The 10035-nt window shown below is 37.8% G+C and overlaps 1 long non-coding RNA gene and 1 pseudogene across 2 annotated transcripts; one reads left to right on the top strand and one right to left on the bottom strand.

The window, feature by feature from the left end:
• Window positions 1-462: 462 nt before the first annotated feature.
• Window positions 463-2168, bottom strand: LOC149043023 (uncharacterized). 2 transcript variants are annotated; one of them, XR_016188316.1, is made up of 5 exons: window positions 1952-2168; window positions 1618-1680; window positions 1215-1277; window positions 637-696; window positions 463-532 (listed from the first exon to the last, which is right to left on the bottom strand). It is a non-coding gene; the product is annotated as an uncharacterized LOC149043023 (long non-coding RNA). The 2 variants fall into 2 exon arrangements; XR_016188315.1 differs by lacking the exon at window positions 1952-2168 and having other exon boundaries at window positions 1618-1742.
• Window positions 2169-3727: 1559 nt separating this feature from the next.
• LOC149043022 (uncharacterized) lies at window positions 3728-9535 on the top strand (annotated as a pseudogene).
• The last annotated feature ends 500 nt before the right edge of the window (window positions 9536-10035 follow it).

Raw genomic sequence — 10035 nt, 5'->3', positions numbered from 1 at the left:
TTCCTCAGAATAATCTGTTTTCCTCAGGATATTTGTTGCCTCTTTGATGTCAGTAGAAAAAATATAAAAGGACTATTAGAAGTCAAAACTCAACTAGCAACCACTATTTATGTTTCTCGTTTTGCGTACGAATATTTGACTCACCCTTGCATGCTGATCCTAAAGAGTCAAGGCTCTGAATCTGTCAACAAGCTCATCCATTAACTACGGAGTGATGTAAAATAATCATTAAAAAATTATTCGAAATCAAAACTCCACTAGCAACCACTCTTTATATTTATCGTTTTGAGTACGAATATTTGACTCACCCTTGCATGCTGATCCTCAAGAGTCAAGGCTCTGAATCTGTCAACAAGCTCATCCATTAACTAAGGAGTGATGTAAAATAATCATTAAAAAATTATTCGAAATCAAAACTCCACTAGCAACCACTCTTTATATTTATCGTTTTGAGTACAAATATTTGACTCACCCTTGCATGCTGATCCTAAAGAGTCAAGGCTCTGAATCTGTCAACAAGCTCATCCATTAACTACGGAGTGATGTAAAATAATCATTAAAAAATTATTCGAAATCAAAACTCCACTAGCAACCACTCTTTATATTTATCGTTTTGAGTACGAATATTTGACTCACCCTTGCATGCTGATCCTCAAGAGTCAAGGCTCTGAATCTGTCAACAAGCTCATCCATTGACTATGGAGCGATGTAAAAATAATAATAAAAAAGGATTATTAGGAGCTAAAACTCTACTAACAACCACTCGTTCTATTTCTTGTTTTGGCTTTGAATATTTCACTCGCTCTTATTAGAGTGTATTAGAGAAGGTTATAATTATTGCAGTAGTGTTGCAAACATCAATAAATAGAATACAGTGCAATAAAACGAAAAAAGAAACCAAAGTAATTTACAATACGTTGTTACTAAGGATATCAAAGAAATAAAGAAGGACGGGAAGAAAATAACATATAAATACTATGTTATTTGTGTGGAATTTGGGACACCCAAACAGTTCTAAGAACTAATTGGCGTGGAGAAAGAGTACACTTCCTCGTTTTATAATGGTGTAGAATATAAAAAATAAGATTTTACATAGAGGCATGAAGGCAACTGAAGCACTTGCCTGACCTTTCAAGAATCAAAAATCGAAAATAAGCAGAGGAAAAAATGTCAGAAATCAAATTTGTATTTTGATGTAGACGCTCTTTACTCACCTACAGTTCTTTCTTCTTTCTTTCTTCGGTACGGTTTGCGTTATGATTATTCCAACAGAAAGGCTTAAAAGATGAAAAAAAAACTCATGAGCTGGTGGTGAGAAATGTAGAAGATAAAAACTGGAAGAAAACAGCCACTAAGCTATCCATTACATAGTACTGTGGCCCGCCTTTGAAAGACACGTTTGATGTCTTACAAGAGGAAAGCATTCGCTTCTTCGTCCAATTTATTTTGCTATGGTTTAGAAATCAATCAGGTCTTAGTATTTCTCTGGGTTTTTCCTTAGAAAGCCATGCAACTGAAGCACTTGCCTGACCTTTCAAGAATCAAAAATCGAGAATAAGCAGAGGAAAAAATGCCAGAAATCAAATTTGTATTTTGATGTAGACGCTCTTTACTCACCTACAGTTCTTTCTTCTTTCTTTCTTCGGTACGGTTTGCGTTATGATTATTCCAACAGAAAGGCTTAAAAGATGAAAAAAAAAACTCATGAGCTGGTGGTGAGAAACGTAGAAGATAAAAACTTGAAGAAAACAGCCACTAAGCTATCCATTACATAGTACTGTGGCCCGCCTTTGAAAGACACGTTTGATGTCTTACAAGAGGAAAGCATTCGCTTCTTCGTCCAATTTATTTTGCTATGGTTTAGAAATCAATCAGGTCTTAGTATTTCTCTGGGTTTTTCCTCAGAAAGCCATGCTAATACAGGAGTAGAGATAGTAAAATGCCTACTTACCGCACGTTTGGAGACGATAGAGATGTGCATTAAGAGCTTACTTGTCGATGGCGCCCGAGTCCGCTCAGTTCTGCTTTGCCGACAGGTGTTCATCATTAATTTCATTGGCCTGTGCAACCTGGTCTTGGGCTAGCTATCAACACGTATCAAAGCTTTGACGCTCAAGTGATGCAGTCCAAAGCAAGTCTGTTCCACTATGGCAGCGACTGGCGTTTTTTTCATGGGTGCAATTATTTCCGTCTATTTCTAGTATGTTGAAGTCTTCACGTAGCCTAGAGCATACATTTGTCAACTTCGACTGAAAACAATGTCCTTTTTAGCGATGATCACTTAAATGATTCTCTGAAAGTCAGCGCGAAAAGCTTCCGTCTTCGCAATGTTTGATTTATTCATGACCCCTTGTTGAGTTTTGTTCATTTCGCTACGCTTCAAAATTATTCGAGTCCTTTCTTCGTGAAACAGTCTAGTCAAGGAACCATAGAAGTTACTTGTCTTGTACTTGCAGTCAATAAAACCTGTTGCGGTCTTCCTTTGGTGGCTCGAGAAAGTAGAATGACTGTTACAGCCAATGGATGTTTTCGAAATTTCGCCGTAGACTTCGGCGGTCTTAAAAGCATTACGCTGTTGAGAAAATTCAATGGTTGCAACCTTGAAAATATTGTTGCGCGTTCGAGAAATTCCCTTCCAGTCGCTTGACCTTTTAGTGATGATGACGTCATTTGCGAAATTTGCGCTTTCCGAAGCGTTCTTGAGCCTCTCCTGTGAAGGGTTGTTTGCTCATAAGCCGTATTTAGCCGCAGTGAAAGTCTTTTAGGGAAGCGAAAATGTTTTTAAAGGCAAAATAGCGTGCGGTCAAGTCTGGAATTTTAAATGCGTCACAGGGCGAAAATGTGCCTAGGCTTGCATCTTTCTTAATGAACTGAAGAATAAATTAATTTAGTGTTAACAACTGAGTTGAGAACGTAAATTGGCCTCCGTAAAGAGTTAAAAGGCTGACGTCTCGAGCGTAAGCCCTTCGTCAATCGTTCTGACAGAAGGCTAACGTTCGAAACGTCAGCCGCTTAACTCTTTACGGTGGCATTTTTACGTTTCAACCCAGTTGTTAACACTAAATTACTTGCTATACTCTCCCACCGACGCAGCACCACAGTTTCTTTAGAAACTTACCCCCTTTATTAAAGAATTGAAAAAGAGTCGCCAATATTATTTTCGCAGCGTCTCTTTTTTTTTACAAAAAGCGTAAGTTAGCGAATGCTCTGTGTAATTAGCGAATTAGGAACCTAAAAGTCGCTTGAAGGACACACAGTTACTTTAATTTAGTCATGTTATTTTTAGCCGGCATGTTCACTGAAGCGATTTCAAGCTGAACTGAATTTGCATTTCTTGATGACAGCACGGTTGCTTTTTTTCCGGAGCTTACGTACATATAGTTGTCAAATGATTTTACTCATAATCAGGTAACCTTTCTGTAGAATAGAAATCTTACAGCAGCTCCATAGTGTCCCTGCGGAAGCGGAAAGGAACTTGAACAGACCTGAAATCATGGGAGGGGAGGGGAGGGGTAACTAAGTCAAACGGAGACGAGAGAGGCACGGGATAGGCATTATGGAACACTGGTGCTTCGTTCACACCGTCACGAAAGTGAGCTCGAGATTAAACATACGATGTGGACTGTAAGACCGAGCGCAGATTTGCGAAGAAAGATCTTTCTGAATTATGTGAATATTTAGGAATTCCCGAAAAATTACATCGGTGCATAGAACAGTTTGTAGTGGGATGGAGGGCCCGTGCATTTTGTTGAAGAGGTTGGTATACCTTGTAAATACACAGGCATGGTACCCTGCTTTGGCAGTAATCAGATAGAGCTCTGCTAAATCTTCAACACTATGATCGATTTTATTTACGATAATCATAACCGTCAGTCGACTTCGCAGCTTGGATCAGTTCTTTTTACAGTCTGACCAGCTGTACAGTTACGCAGAGGCTTTGCACCGTCTTGGTACTCAATTAAGTAATTTTCTCGGATTTATTGATGATACTGTGCGTGGAATAGCGAGGCCACAGGAAAACTAAAGGGTTATGTACAATGGCCAGTAGAGAGGGCAGTTATATCTCTCAGTGATTTCGTGCTCAGCAAGTTCAAAGAATATGGAGACGATACTGCAGTGGTAAGTAACCACGATATTTCTTTTTTATTTTTGTGGGGTAAATATCGAGTGATACGCGGACAATAATAATAATAATAACTTTATTTATATCGCGTCTATATCACTAATTGCTCTAGGCGCCTAACAATATCACAAAATGTATTAAAAAACACTAAAAAATCTAACAACTACATATATAAGCATGGAAATTAAATAGAAATATATTTACAAATCAATGTCTTTAAGTGTTTTTTGAAAGAATTCAAGGAATCGGCATTTCTTAAAGATGCGGGTATGCTGTTCCATAATTTAGGTCCTGCAAGAGAAAATCTTCGATCACCATAAGACTTAGGCTTAGATCTCGGGACTTGAAGTAGCTTATTCAAACACGAACGCAAAGAGTAGGAGCTGGTACAAAAGCTGAGCAAATTGGATATATAACTTGGTGAAAGTCCATTGATAGCCTTATATAATAACAATAAGATTTTATAAGTAATACGGTATTCAACAGGCAACCAAGGTAAATCTATTAAAATGGGAGTTATATGTTCATACTTCTTTGTGAATGTTACAATGCGCGCTGCCCTATTCTGAACTAGCTGTAGGCGGTCTAAGAGAGCTTTAGGTAATCCATGTAGAATCGCATTACAGTAGTCCAAGTTAGTGGTCACAAAAGCATGAATAATTGCTTCAGCAGATTCACGATCCAAATATGTTCTGATCTTACTAATATTAGTTAGATGGAAATGACATGTTTTGGATATCTTTTTTAATGTGGTCTTCCATACCAGCACTGGGATCGAGTATCATTCCAAGATTGCGAACAGAAGAGGATGGTTGAATAGTTTCACCCCCAACACGAACGAATTCCAATGAGGGACTGGGCCGATAACGTGAACTGAGTAGAAGCAGCTCGGTTTTTTCCTCATTTAACTTAAGACCATTAAGAATCATCCAATTGTTGATTTCCTGTACACATAGTTTAATTCTAGATTTTACTGAGGAGAGAAGGTCATCACTTCCTAATTTAAATGATACATAAAGCTGAGTGTCATCAGCATAGAGATGATACATAAGATTGTGTCTCTTTATGATATCAGCCACTGGTGAAGTGTACAGAACATATAACAGAGACCCAAGGACAGAACCCTGCGGTACACCACAATTAAGTTCACGTAACGAAGATCTTGAGCATTCAATTTGAACAAATTGTGTACGAGATGATAGGTAGGATGCAAACCATTTCAGCACAGACCCTGTTACACCATAACATTGAGACAGCCTATCCAGTCGTATTTCATGAGACACGTGTCAAATGCAGCAGATAAATCTAACATAAGTAGTACAACGGCTTCGTTTCTGTCAATTGCATGCAGAATATCATCTTGCACCTTCACCATGACAGTTTCAGTAGAATGATGAACTTTATAGACTTACTGAAAGTTTCAAGTAGGTTATTGTTCATCAGATAGTTGGTTAACTGGAGAGCAACACTTTTCTCAATAATCTTTGATAGCGCTTTGAAATTGGAGATAGGTCTAAAGTTCTTGAATTGTGAAAAGTCTGCATCAGGTCTCTTGAGCAGGGGTGACAATACTGCAGATTTCAAACACGCAGGCATGCAGCCATCACGAAGAGAGAGGTTGATGATGTTAGCAATAGTAGGCAGCAATAGATCTATACATTGTTTGATAATAGAGAATGGTAATGGATCCAAGACACAGGACTTCGAGTACAGTGTTGCAGTTAGTTCCCTGATGTCATCAAGCTTCATCTCAGTAAAAGTTGAAAATTTAATCGAAGACATTGTGAGTACCTCATCAGTGACACAATCAGCAGAGTAAATAAGAGCTTTCTTTTTAACAAGGAGATCATTATGTAGTGTATCATTCTTAGTAGTGAAAAAGGTAGCAAATTCATCAGCAAGCATACGGTCGTTTTTGGAGGGTGGATAGTAGTTAGCAGTTGGCTTTTGAAGTAGCTTTTGAACAGTTTTGAACAAAACTTTTTGATTACCAGAGTTTTCTTTAATAATAGACAAATAGTACTCCGACTTAAGATACTTAATCAGATTGATCACAACGTTACATTGGTGTACATAACGTATGCGGTCAGTAGGGAGTCTTGATGTTCGCCATTTACGTTCAAGTTGTCTTCGTTTCCGCCTCTCAGCAGTGACTTCAACTGTGTACCAGGGCGCAGATGGACGGACAGTGACAACTCGTTCTTTCACAGGAGCATGCTTGTCCAGTAGTGATCGTAAGACTTCATCATAATTATTCACAACTACATGAAGATCATCTTGATGTTGAAGAAGAACAGAACTTTCAATATCACTTCGGAAAGAATTCATATCAATACGGCGTAGATTTCGAGAAGAGACAACCTTCTTTACAAATCTGGGCTTTTCTAGGTGTAGAGTTGAATGAACAGCCAAGTGATTAGAGATGACAGGATCAGTTTTTTTAACGTCGTTAACAAAATGATCCATTGCATTAGATATTACTAAATCAAGAGTGTGTCCTTTAGAATGTGTTTTCTCTCTGACATGCTGTACGAGATCAAAGGAGTCCAGCAAGTCCAGAAATTGTCTAGCAGTAGCATTACATGGATATTAAAGTCACCAACAATTAACAATCGCTTATGTCGTAGATCGGCAGTAATGTGTTCCAAAAGCTTAGAAAATTCCTCTAAGAACAACGATGTTGACAAGCCAGGAGGTCGATAGACAAGCAGAATTTTTACATAACGCACCATGCGTAGGTGAAAATCCATTAATTCAAAAGAGTGATATTCATCTGTGAGAGAGATGTTTAAACGAATGCTGTTCTTAAATATTATTCCAACTCCACCGCCAGCAGAATAAGATCGGTATATGTGTCACTCTATATCCCGTAGGACACAAGGTGCTAATTTCCACAGAGTCATTAGTACCAGGACGAAGCCATGTCTCAGTCATCGCGAGTATATCGATATCATTGTCAACAACAAAGTCTTTCACTGCCATGGCTTTGTTTCTAATTGATCTAGTGTTAAGTAAACAAAAATGTAGATTCTTTGAAGTAGAACACAGAGGCGGCGATAAACATGGTTTTTGTGGTACAGTGATCAGGTTAGCAGAATTAGCATATTTAAAACGATATGGATGGTTAAACTGCATGTGATGTGAGGTGTTAATTTGAATCAAATTAGCATGATTAGCATGGCGACTACGCGAATAAGCAAGTGATTCTCGTTGACCGCCAACATTTTCTAACGACCGAATAGATTGAAAACGGACCTCCTGGGATGAACTCGAGCGAACAGTAAGCGAGACAAAGTGTTTTTAGGCCAGTGTATTCTTTATTAATGAGATAGCAGGAAAGCTTCAAGAGTGTCTTATAAAGTACATTATTGAGCTGAAATAGCACCAGAAAACACTTCCGTGTTTTGTTGAGGGAAACTTGGAACGTTTTCTAGACGATCAATTCAATTGCTTAGCGAAGTGAAAACAGAGGAACAATTATAGAGTTGATATTGATATCTGCATATTCATTTCTGTCAACGTCAAAAATGATAACTGGTGAGCTCTATGTACAGACTACCGGAATGTTTACTCGTGTTTGAAAACAACCTATTGTTTTAAAGCGGTCACGCTTTAGTAAACCCATAACGAAATTAGTAAACTAAATAGTTAAGGCAATTTAAAGACAATCAAATGAAAATGCAGACTTAAATGCGTCCGGAAATATCGTTTAAAAACATTTAAGATCATTAAATATTTTATGGTAAACTGTCCTAAGTTTGTGGTGACGTTGTCACGAAGTCTAGTTTTTGTAAGATTGTGTGACATAGCAATGACGTGTAGTCCAGGAGGTATTCCAAGATTTACCAAAAGTTTACTAAAATTTGTGTCCAGCCTTGAATGATAAATTGGATAAAGAAGAACTTGACTGAATGTTTTTTGTTCACCCCGGGACAAAGTGAAAGGAAAATGAAGACCTGAGACCTCCCACCCAAAACAGAAGCTTTGATTCTGGCATGGCCCTGCCCACTGGACTAAGAAGTTTTTAGGTTAGCTTGTAATCTTAAATTTGGAACCTTTTTTTAGATAGATGGAGCCTCAGAGAAATCGTACACTTACAGTGAACTCTGTATATCAGTGAAAAAGTTTGCCTCAGCACTTACAAGAATGGGTTTTTAGAAAGGAGATGTTTTTGCTCTGTGCCAGAGTAGCCTGTTTCATTTTTTAGAGTTATCGCTGTTGGTGGGACAGTTACAACTTTAAATCCTACTTTCGCGGAAAAGGAGATTGCTTACCAGCTTAAGAACTCTGCTCCTAAATATATTCTGACTGTGCCTGAGATTGCAGACAGGGCTAAACAAGCTGCGACAGAGGCAGGAATTAAGGAAGTGTTTGTTATTGGTGAAGCAGAGGGATGTGAACCATGGGCATCTCTTCTCAGTGATGATGGAGTGACCTTTCCAGACAATGTTGCAATTAATCCAAAAGAAGCCATCTGTACTATGCCATACCCTAACGGTACCACAGGTTTTCCAAAAGGAGTTATGCTCACACATCACAACATAGTCTCACAGTTGTGTATTATCATGCATGAGAATTTTATGCCTCAACCTCAGCGAGGAACAACCCTTGGACTAATCTGCAATTTTTCCACATATTTGGCATGGTGGTGGTAATGTCACAATATCTTTATCGTGGAGGGAAACTTGTCTGCATGCAGAAATTTGAGGGAGGGCACATGCTAAAACTTGTACAAGATTGCAATGTTCGTTTCTAAATTCCAAAACTGTTACAGTTAATGTACTAATTATAAGTGCATCAAGGCATGCATGCAAAAAAACATTTAGTGTTTCTAGAATTGAATCTTAATTAGCTTGACAACTTGAACCCTTGTTGAATCAAAGCAAAATCAATTTTCTTTGTACTTCCACTGCACATTTACTTTAGAAATCTAGCACTTTTACCCTCACTTACATTTTCAGCTTCAATTCTTTTTTCAAAATGTTTCATTTTCACCTGACTTTGTTAACCCTTTAACCCCTTCAACTGAGTAGCATCTAGTTTCTCCTTATAATATCACCCCTGAATCACACATTAAGGTCATGAGAATAAGGGAAATGATCACCAACTAGAGAAGCTCTGCCACGGTGGGGCAGGAATGTTGAAGCTTCATATTAAGTGATGTATAAGTTCAATTATTAGTTTATCATTTCAACATAAGCAATGCTTAAAACTCTCAATTTTTATTAAATTTCTATTCTAGATCCATGTTTTGTATCTTGTGCCACCTATTGTTACATTCTTGACCAAGCATCCATTGGTGGATAACTATGACCTAACCAGTATTGATACCATCATAAGCAGTGCGGCACCTCTAGGAGCAGAACTTACCAATGCTGTTTAGAAACGTCTTCCAAAAGTGGTGGCCCTTGGTCAAGGTGAGAAATATTGTTCGGATGAACTGCAGTTCTTGACATGATAATTCAAAGTTCAGGTTTGGTAATGATATGAAGTTATTTTCATTGTAACATACAATCTAGAAAGGTTCTAGATGTTTTAAAAGGTGGTAAAGTGTTTTTCTCCCCACTTGGGTTGCTTTAGATACAATTGCAATAGTGCTGTCTTCGCTGAAAGCAAAGAAAAAAGTAAAAAGCCACAATCAAATTAATCTGCATATAAAACTACCCTTTGGCTTAATATGCCTGGCAGCTGAACGATTTTTGTAGAATTTTCCCCAAATAATGCTTTCAAAATTCATTAGAGTATCAAATATTTAGAGATTTCAACCAACTAAAAAACTTGAAAAAGAAATCTATCTAATCTCTGCCAATGCCATTTTATTGCATGCTATATGCTGATTACCCTTGTAGAAATTCAGTGCATTTAAAGTATACTTTAAATGAGTGATCAACACTTTAAAAAGTATACTTCAT

This window comes from Pocillopora damicornis, chromosome 7 (assembly GCF_964200805.1).
Source record: "Pocillopora damicornis chromosome 7, jaPocDami1.2, whole genome shotgun sequence".
Lineage (NCBI taxonomy): Eukaryota > Metazoa > Cnidaria > Anthozoa > Scleractinia > Pocilloporidae > Pocillopora > Pocillopora damicornis.
This window is presented reverse-complemented; position numbering and strand designations above follow the sequence as displayed.